The sequence below is a fragment of the Pyrgilauda ruficollis genome, unplaced genomic scaffold, assembly GCF_017590135.1.
Source record: "Pyrgilauda ruficollis isolate IOZ18807 unplaced genomic scaffold, ASM1759013v1 scaffold42, whole genome shotgun sequence".
NCBI classification, from domain to species: Eukaryota; Metazoa; Chordata; class Aves; order Passeriformes; family Passeridae; genus Pyrgilauda; species Pyrgilauda ruficollis.
The window spans coordinates 1,531,859-1,554,172 of record NW_024525712.1 but is presented as its reverse complement, the minus strand read 5'-3'; the positions used below and the strand labels follow the sequence as shown (position 1 = coordinate 1,554,172).

The 22,314-nt window shown below is 46.2% G+C and overlaps 1 protein-coding gene across 1 annotated transcript in view; it reads left to right on the top strand.

The window, feature by feature from the left end:
• The first annotated feature begins 3,284 nt into the window (after positions 1-3,284).
• The window catches only part of HPCAL1 (hippocalcin like 1), a 64,623-nt gene continuing 45,593 nt past the window's right edge, over positions 3,285-22,314 (top strand). The window contains exons 1-2 of the mRNA XM_041477920.1: positions 3,285-3,574; positions 19,218-19,264. The gene's annotated coding sequence lies outside the window, so the exon portion shown is untranslated. The remainder of the gene's footprint in view (positions 3,575-19,217; positions 19,265-22,314) is intronic.

Here is a 22,314-nt window from a genome sequence, read left to right as displayed (position 1 = left end):
CTGATAATTAAACCCCAGACAGCAAAAAAAAAAAAAAAAAAAAAAAAAAAAAAAAACACAAATTTTTCTAAACTACTTTAGTTTTCATCTAATCCTTTGATAATTAAACCCCAGACAGAAAAAAAAAAAAAAAAAAAAAAATTCACACATTATCTTCAAATTCCGCATAGTTGGAATGATGCAAATGAATCAAATTTAATCCCTCTTTGTTTCTCACTCCTAACTATGGAAAAAGAATGAAAAGCAGAAAGAAAAATCAAACAAAAGGTGAGATGCCAGAGCAGTTGTAGATTTAAGTTTGTGAAGGTCCATGCTGGGTCATCATGGGATTATTACAGATAGGCTTAACAAACATATCCCATCAAAAGAACTTTGAATAAGCCAAATATACCCAGTGGGACCAATTTTGCAAATGTTTTCACAGAATCAGAGAATCATTTAGGTTGGAAAAGATCTCTAAGATCATCAGGTCCCACAATTAACCTAACAGTGCCGAGTCCACCACTAAACCATGTCGCTAAGTGCTACATCTATGCATCTTCTAAACACCTCCAGGAATGGTGACTACACCACTCCACCCAGGGCAGCCCATTCCAATGCTTGACAATGCTCCCTGTAAATAAATTTTTCCTAACATCCAATCAAAAATTTCCCTAGCACCTTCCCCTGAGATTGTTTCCTCTTACTCTACCACTTATTATCCTAGAGGACAGATCGACATCCACCTAGCTACAACCTCCTTTCAGATAGTTGCAGGAAGTGATAAGGTGCCCCATGAACCTCCTTTTCCCCAGGCTAAACAGCCCATCTCCCTCAGCTGCTCCTCATAAGACATGCTTTCTAGATCCTTCACCAGCTCCATTGCTGTTCTGGGAGGGGAGAAGTAGCCCTCACAAACTCATTGTAGGAATGGATCTGCAGCCTCCTTTCATCTCAGATTGTTTGTGAACAGTTGTCAGCTTTCTACCATTTTTCTTAATTTCCCCAGGGATTTCTGTAACTCAGGAATTGATCTTTAGCAAGCATTAAGACTCTAAATCATCTGTCATCTTGGTGGTATTTCTCTGATTGGCTGTCTACCTGGATTGAACCATCTTGCACGCTGGAAAGCTGCAATTCTCAAAGAAGTTGGGCATAAATGATAGCAACATCTCATTTGAATCTTGTTGTGTGTTCCCCAATAGTTGTTGAATACAGAATTATTTTCAGTGTTTATGCAATTTCTTGTGGGATAATACACATAACATTAGAGGGTCCGAAGAGAGCAGCAGCCATTTCCTAAGTACCCACTGTCCGTGGAACGTCCTTGAGCCTCCCAACACTGGCAGCTCCTGGCAGACACATTCAGAGCTAGGCTGAGCAGGGTGCAGAGCAGCACAGAGAGCCATCTGAGCATCCCCCCTAACAGAACACAGCACTCACAGCTGCCAATCCCCGTTGAACCTGGGCAGCCTGGAGAAGAGCCACTGCAGCCCCAGCAATGGCTGCAGGTCTCACCTCAAAACCTGTCCACCACAGGTCACAGGGCAGTGCCACAGAGGGAAACCTGCTGCGGGTGACAGCCACGCCAATAATGAAAGTGGGGCTGAGCACCATAAACTGTTTTCTCTCGCCAGACGTGAGCCCTGAGGGCTGTAAATCTTGGAGGAGGCCTCAAGCAGGTACTTGCGCCGTTGCCACCTATTCCTGGGCGGAGTGGTGTCGTCACCTGTGCCACCGCCCTCGCTGGCAGAGCAGCAGGAGCCACAGCCCCATCCTTGAGTCCAGCCGCGCTTCCGTCGGCAATGCTGGCACAGGGAAGGTTTGCTGGGAAATCAAGGGCGTTACTCACATGTCTCCTGCGAGGAGAATCCAGCTTCAAGCAGGTGAAGTTGGCAGCACCGGTGGTTAAATAGAGTTTTCCATTATATGTTCCTGGTTGAGTTGCTTCTGCTTTAAACTGTTCATGTGCTTTAGTTTCCAAGTTTGTTCTTTTGGCTGACATTTTTATTATTTTCTTTTTAAACTGGCAGGATGGTTCAACTATTTTTGAAGGGCCCTGGAGAAAATGGTTATTGTTAAGTACCATTTTAATCTCTGTAACATTTTCTGCTCTTTGCATCTATGTATCCAGTTTCAAGGTATTCCAGCTTTGGAGTACACGTGAAAGGTTTGGTTTCTTTGTGTATTTTGGGTTGGTCGTTTTGGTTTATTTTTATTTTCCTCTGTTCCTATGAAAATCTGTTGGACTTAATGCAAAGATAAGCTTTGAAAAACTGCTTTGATGGTTTTGAAATTTTTCTGTTTGTTTCCCCCCGTTTTGTCGCTTAGATCTTTTAGTATCTTTTTCCCAGTGTGCCCTTGATTTCAGCTCTATTCAGTTCTTATCTCAAGAGAGCACTGAAGGTACTCGTGGAGAATCCTATAAGGGGAGGCAGAATGAAAGCTACCGATAAGGCACAGTGACAACTACATTAAATTCTCCAAGTATTTTTGACTTGAAAATGTGCTGGGCAGGAGCTGGGAGGGGGCAGGTGGGGAGGAATATCCTAACAGGAAGATTCACTTTGTGCTACATGCCGTATTTCTGAGCAACGCTTCCAATCACCTCCCTCAGGAAGCAGATTAGCATCAATCCCTAAATCCCCTCCATTTTGTGATGGGGTACGGGGAGAGGCTCTGCAAGTTCATGTCTTGTACAGAACACTGAGCGAAGGGTGGGCGCCTGTCTCCGGCGAGAGGGACGGCACCCGTCCAGACTCAGCCGACGGCTCCAAGTTCACCTGTGCCGCTCTCCACCCTGCTGGGGCCACTGCCGATACGGGATGGCGCACTGTGGTGGCCGGGAGCTTGTCCCATGGCCCCGTTCAGAGGGAAGCGCGGGGTCCCTGCGCTGGGAAGCGGCGGCGCTCGCTTCCAGCAGCCACTCCAAGCGGCTCCTGCTGCCGCCGTCCTCCCTCCGTCCCCGTGCACCCGGCACTGCCCAGCTTCAGCCGCCCTGCGGGATACGTGCAGGGCCTGGGGCCGCGAGAGAAGTCCCTGCCCGGCGTTCCCTTATTTGTTTTGGGGGTAAAAACCACAAAAAAAAAAAAAAAAAGGGCGGGGGGGTTAAACCCCTCCAACATCAAAAATCAGAACTTTTCCCGCCCCGCTCCCCGTGCCCGCGGTGCCGGTGGAGCCGGCAGCCAGCGCCGGCGGGGCGGGCGCAGCTCCCCGCGGGCGCGCAGCCCCGCGGAACCAGCTCTCCGCGCTGCCCCCGGCCCCGCACTTCCTGCCCGCGGCGCACGCCGCGGGGCGGCCGCGGAGCGGCGGTGCGGTGCGCTCCGCCCCCCGGCGCGCCCGCTGCCCCGCCGGGGAAGTTGCGCTCTGTCCCTCGCTCTCCCTGGTCCCTCGGCGACGGCTCCTTCCTCCCCCTCCCTCCCTCCAATGCGCCTCCCGCTCATTTCCTCTTTTCCTCCCCGCTCGCCGCCGCTCCGCAGGCGCGCGGCTCGCCCGGGCGCCGCCGCGGAGTTGTAGCTCCCAGGAAGCCGCCGCGCCCCCGCGCAGCCGCCGCCGCTGCTTCCAGGCCGCCCCGGGACCCCGCTCCGCCAGCCGGGTAAGGAGCCGGGGCTGCTCCGCCGCTGCCCGCGGAGCGGCGCGGAAACTTCGGTAGGGCTGCGGGAGGTCTGCGCGCTCTCTCCTGCCGCGGGGCGTGTCGGAGAGCGAAGCTGGAGGGAAGGGGGAGATTCCTGGCTTTTGGCGGGGGTATTTTCGGGGAGAGATGGCTCAGAACGTCCTGTCTGGATTGTGGGCGCGGGGCGCTCCGCGCATCTCTTACATCCCCGAGGGGCGCGGAGCGGGGTGGCTGCTCCCTTCGCCGCCAGGAGATGCGGAGCGGAGCCGGGCGCCCTCTTCGCGTCCGGGGGATGCGAGCGGATCCCCCCTCTGCCGCCGCGGGGCTGCGGTGTCAGCGCTCGCCTCGCCCCGAGCGGAGGGAATTGCCAACGTTTCCCCTGCCCTCAAAAAACCCCAAGCCGTGTGTATCTGTGTCCTTGTATGTCTGTGGGTGTACGGATATCTGTACATCTGTGTGTGCGTATCCCCGTGCAGCCCGCGTGTGTGTTGGGCTGTGTGTGAGCCTCCCCGATGGTGAGGGGCGTTTCGCAGCGCTGCTTTATGGTGGTTAATGGTTTACCCGGCGAAGTTCCCGACGCATGAATGTTGCAGGGCCCTTTGAGTCAACTCCTACAGACCCGGACTTCCTATTGCCAAGCTTCCCAATCGGCCTTTTAAAAATGCTGGCGTTTGCCTCTGGTGAGTTGGCTTTTTTGTCTGTCTCCTCGCCCGAGGGATGTCTGGGGCTGTGCTGGAGGCCGGATGGCTGCGGCCAAGGTCACCCCAGTTCCCTGGAATGCGGGCAAGGGGGGACACCCTACTCCTGTGAGGTTGTGGCAGCAAAGGCATCTGCCAGCCGTAGTTTGCATCAGGCTGCTGCGGGACCTGCTGGAGCACATGGCTCCAGCACACACTAGCTGCCGAAGTAGGGAGAATTGCAAGAAATAAGAAATAAAACAAGGCAAGTGTGTTTACAAGAAAGTTTCTATGTAAATAAGTTCCTGCTCGGTTTGGGAAAAGGTCATCTAATGCATCGTCAGGAACAAAAGGTTTGCTGAGAAAAACAGCTGGGTGCTCAGTAGGTCTGTGTCTCCTGCTCATAGCTGGGTGATTTATTCCTACGTGACAAAATCCTGAGCTTTTTCACAGGAATACTTGTAGTCAAGCACTGTAGCTCAGCATTGTCCTGTAATCCCATTCGCAAGTAAAAATCTGGTAGGAAGATCAAATTTTCTCTGTGGGAGGAAGAAAGGAGGAAACAATCACTCGCTCCCCAAAATATTTTCTGTTTTTCCTAATGGGAGCCGTTTGTCGTAATTTCAGGTTCAAAAGCTCTTCTTGCCTGAGATGAAATTTGAGCAAAGGCTGGGGGACTATTTCAGCAGCCACTGATATGATGCTGTCAGTGCTGGGGTCCACCAGCATTTTTGGGTACTTTTGGCCAGAGAGCAGAGCCAGGAGGAGCCTTAGCGCTTGTTCCAGGGCCGAGTATCTCAGCTCATCTCGGGTGCTTGGATTGGGAACCCTTTGATTCCGGTGAATGGATCTCAGAGCTGAGTGTGTTTGCCTTCATGTAGTGTGGTGGGGCTTGGGGAAGAAGGCAGATCATATCACATTTTCCTTTGATTCGGCGAGGAGGCGCTGGCCAGCCAGCAGGACATGCATCACCTTGTCCTCACACCTGTTCTCTGCATTTCTTTGTTTCTTGCCTTTCTCTGTGTAGAGGTGGAAGTGTAGGAAACTGTAAGGGGAAAAATGGGTGCCACTGTTGAGTGGCTGTTGCAACACTGTCAGGAGCTCTGCTGAGGAGTCAGCTCTGCTGGCAAGAAAAGTGCTTTTGTTGGCATAGCTTAGTCTGTTCAGGGAATTGCTACAGTGCTGGAGTGGGGTTTGCTCTTGCAACTGGCTGCTTGCACCAGCAGGAACTTGTGTAGGCAAACCTTTCTAGCTCTCAGATGAGGCTGCCACTCTGCCGGTGCAGGCGATGCTGTGCTCGCTGCGTGTCGCAGCTGGCACTGTGGTGCCCCCATTCTACCACCCGAGCTAATGGGCATGGAAGTAACATGGGCCAGTTGTTGGGAGATGGGGATAGAGATTAATTCGTAGCCTAAGCAACATTAAACTTGGATTATGACTCCACAAAAAAAAAAAAAAAAAAAAAAAAAAAAAAAAAAGAAAGCATGTAATCTGGGTTTAGAAATGTTGCAATTAAAAATCCACATGCAATGTGAGTTTTTTTGGGGTTTTTTTGTTCTTTTGGTTTTTTTTTATTTTTTTTTTTACGAGCAAGGCAACATTCTTCTGAGTGTTGATTACTTTGACATGGGGGAGACAAGAATGCTGGTAGACCAAGGGGGCAGTGTGGATCAAAATTCTATATCATTGGGTTTTTTACTTCCTTTTAGTGATGTGAAACTGTAAGCAATGATGTCGCACTGTTTGCATGTGCAAGATGCACTGAAACTCATGGGAAGAGGATCTCACACTTTTCCAAAGAACTGCTGGAATTTCCTTCAAGCATGACTTTTAGGTCAGATTCACAAAAAAATGCAATGTGTTTTCCAGCTAACAGAAGAAATACAGACCCTTCTTTTTAAATATATTTTCCATCATGATCCTAGGATGCTTTTTTATATGTGGGATCAGTTTCTTTGTTCATTATCTGTATTAGAAAATTGTTTGTGTCCAGCATCTGTATCTTCATTGAGCTTAACTTGGATACAAGTTAAATTTCTTTTGGCAAGAGGTTTATCTTACATTGTGTTAACTGTGTTACTGTTTTGTGTGTGATCCTACCCATGGATAATGAAAGGATTTGCTTTTGCAAAATTGTTGAAGTTTAGCTTTAATGAACAGAACTTGTTTTCAATCAGTGCCTAAAATTTCCATTGTTCCAATAATCCTCTACCAGCCAGAGAGTATGAGAAATGCAAACAGTTATCTTTGCTACATCAGTCTTTTGCTGTATAAAAGGTTCCACAAGTCGGTTTTGTTTTGCTAACCTGCTAATTAACCCATTGATTTCTGCATTTCTTGATTTACCGAAATAGATATTCTCTGCCCGTTGTCATGCTCTGCTGGCACAGTAATTGTGAATCCTTGAACAGTGGGGGCAAATACTCTATGAGGAGTTCCTTACTTTACCTCTCAGAGTCTTTTCAGTCGATAGGAGAGAATTTTCATCTGACTCTCCTGGAAATGTGACCTTTCTGGAAGTCTGGTGTTGCTTAATGACTGAGAGACCCACAGGGTCGACCGCAGGATGAATTATGCATTCTCCTGCTCTGATTGTGCTGGAATTAGAAGGCAGGAGCTGAGGGGGGGAGGGCAGATCAGTCTTGTAATCTAAGAAATATTGCAGTTCTTCTGGATTGCACTGCATGAAAGATGCCTTTATTATTATTATTATTAAGAAATGCTGCTTATCATTTGTGCAGTAGGTTTGTAGATACCTGTGAGTAACCAGGGTGAAAGAAATGGCAATGGTTCTTGGGTCGTTTCAGTGTTTCTTATCCTTTAGGTGTATATCTTTTAAAATTCAAAAAGAATAGCAAGTAATTTAAGGAATTCTCCCTGGTGGTCAGTGTTAGTTGAGACACTTGCAAACCCATGCCAAGCAGCATTCCATTCAAAAGACACCAGCTACAACCTGGCCAGCCTTTTCCTTCCCTTGCATGCCACGTATTTCCCAGTGATTGAGCTGCCTGTGTGAAGGGACACAATCTAGTTGAAAAAGCAGCAAGAAAACTTAGACTTAGCTGTAGTTGCATGCACTTCAGGCATCAGTCTTTGAGAGCTTCTGCCAGTTTTTTTGGTGACTCCTTCAAATATGTTCTAACCGGTTTTTTTCTTTTTCTGCCCTCTGTTTTGAAAGGAAATCAGGCTGTCTGATGGGGAAGAGTGCAGCTGCATAATTGCATGTTTAACATCTGGGGGGAAAAAAGGATGCTTGCTAGTATTTCAGTTGCTGTAATCTTAATGCATTCAGAGAGGTGTTTAAGTTGATGGTATCCCTTTAAATATCCACTTGGGTTGAAAAGCACTGGATTGGTGACAGAGACTTCAAGGGTGGAAGGCATGGCTTGCACCTACAGAGATACTTGCTGAAAAACAGGCGTAACTGAGATCCTGATATGTTTGCCAAGAGCAACAGCTAAACTTGGGCAGCTGGTTTAGCAATTAAATAATGTTTTTGTTTTGGACAATGGGTTTATCGTATTGAATTAGCCGGTGGACTAGTCAGAGTGGCAAAGGGGTTTGTTTTTGATTCACCAACCATGCAGCATACCTGCTTTGGGCACGTACACCCCAGCAATGGAAGTGCAAGAAGCATTTCACACCAATTGTCTGGGAGTGCGAGCATGTACACTTGTGTGTGTCCCTTGTGTGTAAACTCCAGATTCTTATAATTTCTTGCAAATAAGAACGTGATGGATGGTACAGCTTGGGCATGGAATAAGGAAATACATGGTGCCTTGTGCTTAGAAGTTGGCGTGTGGCTCATGCAAAGTCATTTTAGAATAGTCGGGGGCGGCGGTGGGAGGAGGGAGGAAAAGAAATGCCTTCAGGGGGCTGGGAGCCAGCGTGTGGGCGGCTGCAAGCCGGGCTCGCCAGCCTTGCGCTTCTCATTCACCCCTGCTCCGCACGGCCTGGCCTGGCTCTGCAGAAAGGAGCTTTTCCTTGCTCGGAGGTAGCAGGAATTTTTTTCAGGTTTCTTTTTTTCTTTCAAAAGGGCATTATGCGCAGGATGCTCTGTTCTTGGCAGCTCGCCCACTGTGTGAGGGGAGAAAGCTCACTGGTTTGGTCACAATGCAGATAGCCACTGTCAAAGCCAGTTAGCATATGCAGGGCATCCTTTCTTTTTTCTCGTAAATAAAACTTCTTTTTTTTTTTTTTTTTTTTTTTTTTTTTTTTTTCAATTTGGCAGGCAAATTTTGTTTCTCCAAACAAAATCACTTTCTCTTTCTTAAAACTTATCTGGGGAGAATTTCTTTGTAGGGCAGCTGGAGGTTGCTGGCTGAAAGCTGCTAGTGTGTGAGAGGAGAGTGGGAGTTCCATGGGAAGATGTTGTGGATGCATAACCATTAGCCCCAACTTTGCTTATGAAATGTGTGTTCAAAAAAGAAAAGCAACCAAACTTTGCAGTGCTTAGGAAAGGCCTAGAAGCAACACCTGTTCAGTATGTTAGAAGACGCTTGAAAACCCTGCATCTCCCTGGCCAGAGCTGAAGGGAAGGCAGCAGCTTGAAGCCTGGGCTAGGGAGCAGGGGCCTGGCAGGAGCTGCCTGCCCAGTGGGTGTCACAGGCAGCTGCCTTTCATCATCTGCAGAGTGATCAAAGCACTGTCCTGGAACAAGCTGGGGTTTCTGCTTTTCCTTCTAGTTTCCATCCAATTCGAGGTTCTTTTTCAACAGAAAGTGTGTCATCTTTCTGATCTCCTCTCCATCGTGTTCACCTTCCTAAAGCTCTTGTACTGGGAGAGCTGGAGTTACGGTACAAGGGCTGGGGGGAAGAAAGTGTCATCAGCATAAAGCCCTCCCCACCAACTCTGGTTGGTCACCACAGGTTTTGCTGGGCTGAGTTTCATTGCTCTTGAGCTCACATATGTCAGCTTTGCTTCAGAGGGGTTCTGGGAGGCTTTCCAGAAAATGGGTGCTCCTGTGTGTAAGAGTTTCTTAAAGGAGGTACTTATGCCAAATAAACGTGGGCTGAAAACACAGATGTTTGACAGTTGTGGAATCACATGTGTTTCTGAAAGTCAGAACCTTTCCAGTGGAATGAGCACGTGCTTGTGTCCAGCCTCTCCAGTGACTTTGTGCAGTGAACCCTGGATGGTTGCATCCAGGTGGAGGATGGCAGACCAAGATGGCACCCCTGATGTAAGAAGCCTGATTCCCCAAATCCCATGGCAAATGATTTCCCTTGGCTTAGGCTTGACATGAAGCAAACTGGCTGAAATCAGCTGTGGGAGACCTTTTAATTTCAGGTGGTTCCCCTGCTCATCGGCTGGGGATGGTTCACTGGGTGCTGCACCCTCAGTGATGGCTGAAGCCCCTTCTCTGGATGTCAAGAGTTTGGTCACTGCACGTGCCTGTCCCTGCAAGGAGCACAGTGTGAGCCTGATCCTCCATGCCAGGTTCATCCCAGGAGCAGCAGCTCTGCCAGGACCAGTCAGGGTTTCTTCTAGGGTTATCAGAAGATGCATCAAAAGACAATTTTTTAAAATGGAAATTAGATTTCATTCCAGCTGAGGGTAATTGAAGCAGTGGTAATGGTCTGAAAGTAAATGAGATTCAGCTCTGTAGACTGCAGCCACAACTTTCTGTTCTGCTGGTGTCACGCTTCTTAAAATGGCATTCATTCCTAAATCTGGCCCTAAAGCTCTGTTAAAAGGAGCTGTGTTTGTCTCAGGAGACAGGAAAAGATCATGCTTTAATTCATTCTCCAGCCTTTGTCTCCCATCTCCTCAAGGATTCCCTGAACCTGCAGGCTGAATTTCCCAGCCAGGTTTGTTCCCATGGGAAGCCTCCTGACCTGGTGGGATTTGCAAGGGAGCAAAGAATCCGTCTCGTCCTGTTCAGATGGAACAGCCCCCCAAAGCAGCTTGCAGTCTCAGGCTGAATAATCTGTGACTCCAGCAATGCTTCTTTACCAGCCACAAAGAAGAGAGGAATCTTTGTGGGGGAAAATTCTGTTGCTGACAGCTGCCGAGGTACCACTGCACTGTCCAGAGTGGAGGATGGACACAACTGCTGAGCCTCTCACAGGGGGAATCTCCCTGTCTCTCTTCTGATAAAATGTCATGGTATACATGAGGTGTGCCAGATGTGGTCTGTTCAGTCACACCAGTGATTTCTCTTCTCTCAGGTTTCCTGGTGTATGAATGTGTCTTTCGTGGCCCCTGCTGGGGGCTTTTGGCAGACTGTTCACGTGGTGTGTGCTGTAGCTTCCCAGCAGTCCTGTCCCTTAAGTAAGGCATGCTGTTCTGAACTGATAGCACCAGAAACAGCTGAATTTACTGAGTGCTTGCTTTTATGGGTGTAATTCAGAAGGCACAGTTTGGAAATGAAGGTGCATTTGCTGGCCCTTTTCAGAGCTCTGATTTGTTGCAGGACACATTCAAGGATGATATTCCTCAGATTTGACTGAGCCATCACCTCCTGAGCACCAGTGGCTTCACATCCAGGTGTTGGTTAGTCCCATTTGTGTTGGGACATTTTGAATTAGCTGTGCTGAGCTATCAGAGGTTTGATGCCCACTGGTGGTGCTGGGATGTTCTATGTATCACTAATGGGTTTGATGGCTTTTTACACCTGGTGGGGAGACATGTTTCTAACAAAAACATTCTGCACTGCTTGCTCAGTTCCAGGAAAGCATTGCAAAAACATTTTGGTGGAAGTTTTGGTATCCTTAAGGCGTATACATGCAAAAGTCCAGGCAACTATTGAATATTAATGGCTCCTCAGGGGCTTGTGAGAAGTGTGCCTTGAGGTGGAGTAGCCTTAGACTGGAAAGAAGGACTGTGGTGTGTGAGTAGCACGAGGGGTTTAATGCTGTGCCTGTGGCTCTCCATGCCAGCACACTCCCTGTGTCGTGCCCGCTGTTCAGATGCAGTGGGGCCTGAGCAAGACGTGCAGGTGCTGAGGCAGAGCAGTGCCACAGGCTGAGCTACTCAAGGCCAGCCACCACTGCCACCTCCCTCTGTGACAGTGACATCCCCGTGCCAGGTTCCGTGTCTCCGGCCGCAGCCTGTGGCTGGTGAGCTGCGGGGCTTGCAGGGTGCAGTTTGTCACTGCTTGTCTCCTCTCCTCCCCCATGTCACCCCGCTGCCCACATCAAGCCACGGAGATGCCAGGCTCCTGCTCATGGTATCAGCCTCCATTTAAAACCATTTCTTAATTGGTAGTCAGAAGTGGGTGAAAGGAGAGGGGTGACAGGTCTCAAAGATGTCAAGGTGGTCCCTGTCAGACTTCTCCAGGAGCCTGGCTTCTCAAGCAGGTCATGGCTCCCACCGAGTGAAAAGACAAGGGGACTCCCAGCATTGTGACCCTGGTGTCCCTGTGGCTCCTGAGGAGGAATTTACCCAGATGTGTTCCAGACAGCTCTGCTGCTGGCTGATCCCATCTGCACGTGCCCTGGTTGTGCTGGGACAGACTGTGCCAAGGTAAATTGTGGGCTGCAGGAGGGCTGCCTGTGAGAAAGGGACAGCCTGTCCTGGCAGAGCAGGGAAGACCCCTCAGCTTAGAAAAATCTTTATCACCTGAGGTTGATATTTTACAGCCTCTGAAACTGAGATTGATGTGTGCTGGAAGTTCTGCACTTAACGTTGCTTTTCCAGCTCTCTGGAGATTAACAAGACACTGGTGCATCTGGTTTTTGCTTCGCTTCCAAGATGGTTTTCCCCTTATAAAGATGAGAGTGTGTAGATTTTTTTAAATTAATAAATGATCTGCCCAGGAGCACTGGTTTGTGATAAACTTAATTTAAATGCAGCTGCATATTCTGTAGCTGGAGTGTGGTTTTATGTAGCATAAAAGAGCCTCAATATGCAGAGAGGATTAAGGTTATATGAGGCACCTTGGCTCTGGCGTAACAGCTTATATCACTATAATTTGGGTTTTGAATTAATTCAGGTTTCATTCAGTCCTTGGAAAATTTTTGAACTATTTCAACTGTTGATCTCTTATATCCCTCCATCTGGTATCTTAGCTAATATAAATTACAGTCTGCTGTAATAAAAGGCAGTTGACACTAAGTCCTGTGTAGCTGTTCAGCAAATCTTGTTTTAGCAGATACCTCCCTTCCTGTGACCTTCCTCATTCATTCTATCACTCCCAAATCTTTATTGTGTAACTTGAACGTAATGTTTAGTTTAGAGCATCCTGTGAAGCAGGGAAATGCAACTAAAAGGGGGCTAAAAAGGGGAAGAGAGAAACTTCCTGGCCAATGAATGTGTAATTGCACAATTTAGTTAATTGTATTGGAAAAAAAGTTTAAGAGGAAATAGGATAAATAACTGGCACTGTTCTGTCCCCAGCTGCCTGTACTGTGTTTAGCTGAAGGCTGATTGCTAGTGTGCAAGTCAGACCAGGCAGTATGTGGCATTTGTCAATAGTCTTCTTGGGGGAAAAAAGCCCAACATCTAAGAACTCTGTGATTCAGTAAGGGAAGTCAGGAGGGACCGTAGCCAAAACTGACACATAATGCAGAAATGCAATCTGGAAATTTGGGTTGGGGGAATTTTTTCTGCCTCCACCAAGATGAATCTGTGGTAAGTAGCCCATGATGTGTTTCATGAAAGGCCTGGTTGGCATGCAGTTTTCTCCTTTGCACAAGCTTCTTCTGGCTTCTGTTGATTTCCCTGCTGTTTCCCTGAACCTGGCAGGGATCACTGCCTGTTATGATAACGTCAGTCAGAGATAAAATTCTTTTACAGAAGGCTTCAGGCTGTCAATGGTTCAGCTACCACGTTGCAACTGTGTTCAATAAATAAACCTTTTGGAATTCTCAGAATGGGGGTTTTGGAGGTGTGGAACAACAGTCACTGCTAATGTAGGTCCTACCATTTTGGAGTCTGCTCCAAGTGTTTCTGTGCTACAAGGAGAGCTCCAGCAGAGCAGATATGCAGTGAACATATATAGGGCAGCATGGAGCATTTTCTAAAATCCCACAGGAAAAAATCTAAGGCAATAGATGTGTTCATTTGGTAGGATTTCTGTGACTTCTGTGAGCCCACCTCTGATGTCTCACAGCTAAGGCAGGAGTGTAAGTCAGCTTTCCAGAGAAAGATGTTGGTCTTACTCACTTGGAGAGTTTAATTTAAGCTCCCAGGTGAATATCTTGTGCTCTCAAGGACTTGTTGACTTACCTGATAGACTGATTGCCAAGGGAAACTGAAAGAAAACAGGGCAGAGATTATACCACCATCCCTGCAACACCCAGCAGACCCACTCTCCTTTGTTTTAAGCTGGGTTTTTTGTTTGTTTGTCTTGTTTTTTTTTTTTTTTTTTTTTGTGGGATTAAATTGTTTTGGTTTTTGTTTGATTTTTTGATGGTACAATATGGGGTAATGGTTTTAAAGGGAAGGAAGGTTGCTTTAGCCTAGATGTAAGGAACAAGTTTTTTACTATGGGAGTGGTGAATCATGGACACAGGTTGCTCAGAGAAGTGATTGATGCCCCATCCCTGGAAACTTTCAAGGTGACATTGGAAGCTGTTCTGAGCAACCTGATCTAGTTGAAGATGTCCCTGCTTGTTGCAGGGGTGTTGGGCTTTGTATCACCTTTAGAGGTGCATTCCAAGCCAAACTATTCTATGATTCTGCCTCCACAATTCTTTGTTCTTTTTTCCCTGCTGAGGGGTGGACCTGGCTTTGCATTTCACTTCACTGTTGCAGGTTAAATTCACCAAGCAGTGTCAGGGTGGCTTTGTGAACAGATGTAAGTACCAGTGATACAGCAACAGGCTTCAGGTTGCAAAAATTTATGTTGGAAGGGTGTCTAAGTAAACTGCAGAAGGGAAACCCTGGAGGCAGAGAGCTGGCAGGAACTGGACACCTGCTAAAAATGCAGGCTGCTTTACAACATGTGAAATCAAAGCAGCCTGGGAGCCTGTTGAAGCTGTTCAGTCAATAGGTGTAGAAGGTGTTCCAAATAAGCAATACATGGCCTCTGAAGTATGTTTTGAACACTTCCCTGTTGCTATTTCCTGATACTGTCAGTGTCTGGTGTTTCCCCCATGCTCTGGCATTCTTACTATTATTGTAGTTACTGAGGGTGTTGCAAGCACATTGCTCAGGTGAAATGGTAACGGGAGAGGTGCCACTAGAGGAATCTGAGACAGAAAAAGGAGGGCAGCTATGGACACAGCATCAATCTCTCTCAGCAGTACCAGCCTCTCAGGTGATGCACAGTCCGAGGTGTTTCTGCACTGCAGCCACAGCAGGGTATTGAGAAGAACACTTGAATAAGCTTTTACATTAGTCAGTGTCCAGTTCCCTAAGTGTAGCACCCTGGAGGTCAGGAAGGGCTGGAAAACCTGCCCAGGAGCCTGTGCTGGGCTGCCATGGTGTCTGGGCTCTCTTGAGTCAGGTTGGCAGTGCTCTTGGGCAGTGACTGTCCTTTGGTGGCCAGAATGAACTGACCAACAGCTCTGCTGGAATGTAGGGGCCTTGGGGCCTCTGTTTCTGACAGGGAGAAGTGGGGTTTTTCCTGGCATTTTGGGTTGAATCATATGTTGAGGTGGGTTCCAGGCATGGTGGCTTAGGGGCCTGGTGTGAAAGATGGGGAGCAGAAGGGGGTGAGACGTGAGTGGGAAGAGTCTGTGCATTAGAGGAGGAGGTCAGTGACACCCTCCAGAGCAGTTGGTCAGCCAGCACAAGTGCTGGCATGGCTGCATGTGCTGTCTGGATGCATCCACAAGCATGTGCAGCAGTGAACACCCAAGGCTGAGGTGCAGTGCTGGGTGATGAGTGAGCTGGCTGCGGGGGACTGGAGGAAAGTTGGAGTAGAATAGAGCAGCTCAGTTGTGAAGATCCTACAGTGATCATTGAGCCCAACTGCAAAACGGCAGGACAATTAGTTCTTGACTGTCCATGGAGTATTGCTACCCACATGTGAAGGGAATGGCAAAACTGTGTGTCCTACAAGCCCTCATCGGTTTGTATTTGCAAGAAAAAGATTTTAAAAAACCCACCCCCTATTTATAAAATAGCAGAGTCTATTTGAAAAAGAAATTGCAAATAAGGGAGTGCAGAGTCTTAATGTAGTTCTGGGAGTATCTCTGCTGCTGCGTGCGGCGTTTGCAGGCAGGTCACGCCATCCACAAACGTGGCAATGTTAATAACAGTATTGATTTGTCTTAATGCAGTTATGAAAGCTGAACCTCAGAGGTGTGGGAGGGCTTTATTGGTAATTGGCATCAAGATTGATGAAGGATAGTACCAAGCAAAGGGGAGCAAATGGAGGCTAGAACAGGGCAGGGTGAAACAGTGACCAATACAGGAAGAAAAGTGGCCACAGCACTTGAGGCTTCTCCACTGAGTAGAAACAAATCTGCTTAAAATATAATGCCTATGACTCAAAGAAAAGGAATGGGGTTCAAATCACTTTGAAAAAGAAGACAAAAGAAAAGTAAAGGTGTCTGCAGTGCCTTTGGTACAAGCCAAGGCCTGTCCAAGGATTTTGTAGGACATGGCAGAGCTGCATGCCTGTGGGGCAGGCAGGGGTGGGTGATATCTGACGCCTCAGAGGGAGTTTTACCCCTGTCAGATCAAAATGTGTTCTGAAAAAATAATTTGTCACCTTGGTTTCTCAGGTCTCTCAATTAAGCTCTCTTTGTTAGGAGGATCTTTACACACGATTTTTTGGAGCAGTCTTCTTAAGCTTTTTGCTAGCAGCTCTGAAAATAGTAGACTGATGCACTCACCTCTTCCTGCCCAGCCTCCAAAAGTTTCTGACATCTCTTCCTTTAATTCTGCTTTGTAATTGAATTTCTGCCATGAGTTTCTTCTGCTAATTCATTTATTGCATACTTTTAATTGTCAGTGAATTTGAATACTGCGTGGACTGTAAACATAGAAATTAATGTGTGCTATCCAGTTACCCTCTACTCCTGCAGGTCGGAACAAAGGTTTTATATGATTTCAGACATCCCTGAAAGTCTTTTGGGATGGCAAAATCCAGGATCTGGACTGTGAAATTCCATTTACTTTGAGCATATAAATATGGCCAAATAATATTGCACTATTTGGCTTGTTGGATGGGGAAAGTAAAACAATTTCGTAGCAGCAACACAGAAGAGAAATTAAAAGTTTGTGAGTTGTGTTTCCTATTTTGCCATTGACCAAGTTCAGTCCCTGTGTTGTTTTTCCACTGGGGCTCGTTTGTTTTGCGGCTTGGAGAAATAACATCCATCACTCTGTAAGATAAGGATACTAAGTTTTTATCATAAAAAGATGTTGAATCTAAAATTATTTGCTTAAATGTTTTTGTTGCTGTCAGGTTGCAACATTTATGAGTGCCTGCCCAGGGATCTCAGGAGTAACAGAAAATTTCATGGTAACAGAAAATATATTGGAATTTGCTTCCTGGGAGCAGAAGACTGGTGTAATTAAAACCTGCCCTGATGAGGATAAAGTAGGAGCACAGTCATTTAGGGGGCACACACTTAAGGGGTTTTCTCTTTGCCTTTATTTTTCCTTCTAGGCTCTTTGGGCCTTAGGGGAGTTTGAAACTGCTCCCCAGATGATGGGAGGATGCATGTGGGAAGGTTGGTCTTCAGTACAAGCCATTCATCAGCATCACTCACCAGGCATCAGGGGAGAGGGCACCTTCAGGGGATGGCTGACGTGGTGACCCTGACCTCACCTCTGTGACACTTGTCTTGTTCTTGTGATTTGTAGAAGGAGCTGTATTTCAGCTGGCTGCTTGATTTCTTTTCAATTTCTTCTTGGTGTTTACTTCTTAAAACCTGTGAAGAATTTGTGAGGTTACCATAACAATCAAAAACCAAAATATATAGTGCTATTTTTTTTTTTAAAGGAGGAGATGAAATTGCAGTGCAGTCACTCTGACTTTTATTACAGTGTTTTTCTGGAAGTTAATAAATTATTTGCCACCTAGTCATCTTCTGGGTGCTTATGAGTAACAGTCAGCATGGGTTAGTTTGGAACAAATAATGTCAGACATCCTAATTACTCTCTGGAGCAGGCTAACAGGTCCTGTAGATAGAAAAAGAGCAGATGATATGATTTACTCCAATCCTAGTTAAGTTTTTGGTGATTTTACATTCATAGGAAAAAAAAAAACCAAAAAAATAGGGAAAAGAAATTTGGTTGAAACTTAAGGATAGTGCAAAGTAAGTGTGCTGACCATGATCCAGCCTTAACTGTGTGTGTGATCAAGCTCAGAATTAGTGTTGGGTGAGAATTTCCAAAAGTGGACCCCAGGGCATGGGTCATTGTTACTGATGCATTTGATAAAATGCTGGTTCAGGCTCAATAAGTAGCACCGAACTAGGGGATATTACAAATATTTGGGGGGAGAAAGTTATTTGATTTTCAAGTAGCTTTGGACAGAACCAGAAGATGACCTTGGAGGGTCCCTCATTCCCACCAAAAGGCTTTTAGTATGGGCTTGCATTTATCTCTGGTGAATGTGTTGGCTGTACAGAATACTCAGGGGTGGTTGGAGGGCCTCTGCTGAAAAGTGTTGTGGGGTCATGGTGGGTCATACATTGCTTTTCCAGCCTCATCCTGCCCCAACAGCAGCAGACACGTGCTTCCATAAATAGGGGATGGACTTTGTGTCCAGTGTTGGGATCTCCTGGTGCTTTGGCATTGCTGGAGTACCAAAGCCTGCTTGGGGCACTGCACCTGAGGGAAGATGTGAAAAAATGGAAAAGGCCAGCAAGGATCTGAATAACAGGACTCAAGAGGAATGATGGGAAGCAATAAGGGTGTTTGGTCTGGAGAGAAGGTGTAGGATTGGCACAAGGAGTTTACAGTGTCAGCAAAGAGCAGCTTGCTGTAAGGGGAGAAATGTGAAACCCTGTGTCTGTAGGGGTTAGGCCCAGTGGAAATGAATGTGAGTGGCATAATGAAAAGCAGGAACTCCTGCTTGTAGGGATGGTGAGGTGTCAAAGGAGACTCTTGGGAGGCTTTGTCTGGGATGTCTGGGGTTTGGCATTGGGCAGACCACTTGTGTGTGCTAGGTGTGGGCTGGAGGCACCTGGGAGCTGAACACAGTGGGATTTTGTTTGCAGAAGTTACAGGGTTACTGGGTCAGACAGGAATCTGGCAGGAAAGAAGTTGGTGGTGTATTGGGTTGGAGAAGATGAATTCTTCCCAGCTGAGCTTGGCCTTGGTGGTGGAGGAAAATCATGGTCAGCTCTGTGAGAGAGGAATCAGAGCAAGTCACTTGCTTTCGATTTTCTAATCCACAGATTTTGAGAGATTAGGAATCACGGGAGAAGGTGAACCTTGCTCCTGGTGCTCTTATCTGTGGCACCTTGAAGGCTGTGAACCCTCAGCATTCAGAGCTGACAGATGCTGATGGGATGCAAATTACTGTATTTTTTTTCCTTGAGAAATGTGCTCAGTGAAAAAAAAGTGATTTCTAACCTTTCAGAGCAATGTTTAGTGGCGGCAGTAAACTTGGAACTGGCTCTCTCATATTTTTGCTTTATTTTGTTCCAGTTTTTACATCTTGGTTTAGTAATATTCTGTGGTATGAGCCAAGCAAACCTTCTGAATCTGAACTCGATACTTACTTATTTTGAAAGATGACTTTTTACAAAAAACTTTTTAAAATAAGAAGGGTGATTTCAACAGATTATTGAACATCAGAAGAATTTGCTGTCTGAATTCAAGACAAATCTGTGCATTTTTCAACATGGAAATATTTCTTCTTTCAGGACAAATAATAAAATGCAAATACACAACAAAGCTGTTTCCCATTGTAGGGTAAAAACTGCAGGAGGGTTTTTGCATATTTAGACTATTTCTTTTTTTTTTTTTTTTTTTTTTTTTTTTTTTTTTTTTTACTGGGAGTAGTAGCTTTTGCAGGAGAGGCCAAGAGTGTGAAGATTGTCACTTAGAGAAAAACAGTAATGTAAAGCATGTTTGGTTTGTGTCTTCTCTTCCAGGTAATCGAGCCCTGTGGACTTTCTCTGAAGAGATTCCAAAATAGGTGGTGAGTACTTTGCAGAGCCTGCTCCTTTCAAGGCACTCTTTAATTTAGTAATAGTAAAACTAAATGAGAAGTAAAAAATGCAGGCTTTGTTTTTTGTTCTGCATTGAGTGCAGAAGTTTGCATTGGCTGAGTTAATGGCGTGCTTTAATTTTAAAGCTGGCAGGGCTAATCTTTAGGCAGGAGTTTGTTGTCAAAATGTTAAGATTTGCACTTAATAATAACCTTTGCACTAAAAATAATTTCCTGAGATTGGATAAGTGAACTGTTACATTTTTAAAAAGTACTTGACTTTAGGGATAATCTGTAAAAATTACTTTGCATTTTTTACTAAAAGCCTACACATCCCACTGGGGCAGTGTTTTCTGTGTCAGAAAGCAACCTTAGGATTTTTTTTCCCTTCTGTTCTGTCCAAGGTGTTAATCTAAAGGAATGCAACTTCCAGAGAGTTATATGAGCTGCGTAACCCATGCTAATCTCTGCCACATGTGACTGATTTTGTTCTGCCTGCACCCAAGGCTTCCATGTATTTCATTTTTATGCACTTCATTAGGTTCTCATTTGTGAGTAAGTGAAACATTAAATCAGTCAAGAGCTGCAGGAGGATGAGATCGCTAAGAACTGCCAATTGGTGTCATTGCAGGTGCAAAATGCTGATGTCAATCAGTGCAATTTCTTTTCCTCTGCTGGAGCTGCTCTCTGCAATGGTGCCAGCTGAGACTCTGCTCTGTAACACCCTTTGCTGTTTGTTTTCATTGTTTCTAGAGAAATACCTACTCTATTTCCTTTTTCAATTCTAGATTTCTTTCCCATGAGATTAACCAAATTATATAATTACCCATTAATTCCTCAGGAAGCTCATTCTTTCGTTGCATTTCCCTATGCACAGGATACAAGCCATTAGAGCTCTTGTGTGTGCAGACTGACTAATGAACCGTGGCGGAATGCCCCAAACCTCTAATGGCCTTCTCTGTCTTCCAAGTCTGTGTACTTCCCATAGATCAGGTGCCTTTTGATACACATGGTCCCAGGTTGATTTGAAGTGTCCATACAGGTGAAATGTAGCCATCTGGACTGGTAATTTCTCAGGGCAGGGGAGGATGATGGAGTTTGGTGTGTCTGTCAACCTAAACATGGGAAGGATGATGGAGTTTGGTGTGTCTGTCAACTTAAATATGTCTTCATTGTGCTAGAAAATGATTACTGTGTATTTGTAAGGGGCTTACTTAACACCCCTTAAATGTATATCTTATCAACTCCCTCTTTCAGCAATGAAAACATCCCTTACTTAGTAAGCTGTTTTATCCTTATTTTCTTATTCTATATATATATTCTATTCCTATATTCTTATTGAGGCTTATGTTCTAGACTTGAGTTTTACAAGCATAAATCACCAATCCCATGTGCCTTTCACCAGAATGCTCTTGTGAGCAGTAGCTTATGAACGCCTCCTCTTCCCCAGCCCTGCAGCTAGGATGGGATCTGTATTGTAAACCTGCACGGTTTGTATTGCTAATTTCTGTATGGGGACCGAACATTCAGTGGATCTTTTTTGAGAGGTTGGAAAATGAAACAAAACTCTTCTTCTGAGCAGAGAGAGGAGTATGACATGGATGACAGTAATACCATGTGTGCAAAATCCAGGTAATTTTAAACTGTCTCTTTAAATTGGATTTTATTGTTTTCTTGTTTCAGGTAACACCTGAACAGGGTATGAGTAAAAAAACCACTTGTTGATACTCCAGACTGTTTGTTTAATATGTCTTTCTCCTGTGTAGTCTCTTTGGGTAGTGCTTTGAAAAGCTCCTGTGGTCTTTCCTTGGAGCTTGGGCTCCTGATGCGCTTTTGCTAACAGAGATTTAGAGTTGTTGGGTGCTGTACATCACATTTTTTGATGCTTCAATGGTCTATATTCCTCACATTTTCAAGTTCAGGTGTGTCCATGGTTTCAGTTTGGGAATTCATATGATGCATACCAGAAGAAGGTACATCTCCAGAACGTAACAGCTCCTGTATGGAGCCTTACAGAGGTCAGCTGCATCAGTTCATGTTCAACATGGAGCAAAAGACAGACTTGAAGGCAGACCAGTGCTGAGCTTGATGGGCATTTTCCCAAATGTAATGTGTGGCCAGTGGCACATGGATGCCTTCAGAGTAAAGTGTGAAACTAAAATGAGTATGAGCCTGCCTGAAGGTAGCTTGAATTTTACCCCAGCTACACACATCTGGAAGTGAGGGTGCTGGCCATGGAAGGGGGAATTGACATTTGGATGCTCTCCTGCTGGGATGCCACAGGGCCTGATGCAGCAAGCTGCTTACCTGTGTTTCTGCCTGTAAGCACATAAGCAGCTCTGGGCAGGGAAGACCAGGGAGGCAGACACATGATGGGACATGCACCCATCAAGGCCACCCTGCACAGGACACCTGAACGGACAGCTGGGTCAGGGGCCCTGTGCCTTGGCGTGTTTCAGGGTGTTCTGGGGTGACTGTGGAGGAGCTTGGAGCTGGGATGTGGTTGTGAGGACTGTCTCTGTCCCAGGGGCACGGCAGGGGGCCATGGTGGTGGCATTGCTGTAACCTCTGTGCTGTTCTGGAGGAGCACATAAGTGGCTGTGGCCCATGGCCAGGGAAGGCAGAGGATGGGACATGAAGTGGTGTGAACATCATTTCAGAAACTGCCTGCTGCTAGCATGGACATGGGGCTCTGAGTCTGGAACAGGGCTCCCTGCTTCTCTGGTCCAAAGCTGGTGTGTTTGATGCATGAAAGTGAAACTTTTTGCAGCCGGACTGACAGTTCTGTTCTACCAAACTGGCTTTAAGAAACATTCTATTTTTAAACTGAAAGCTGAGTTAAGACCTCTGCAGCCTTTGTGTTTGTGGGAAGGGGGGTCCCCCTGAATGGGAGGTTGCAAGAAGTACTGGAGGGCTGAGCTTCTCAGGATCACCTGTGGCAAGGCATGGAAGTCAGGGAATGTTCTTGCCATTGGTGTTGGGAAGTTTGTTGGAAATATGCTGTATGTTCTGTACACAGAGCAAGGCCATGGGCATGTCCC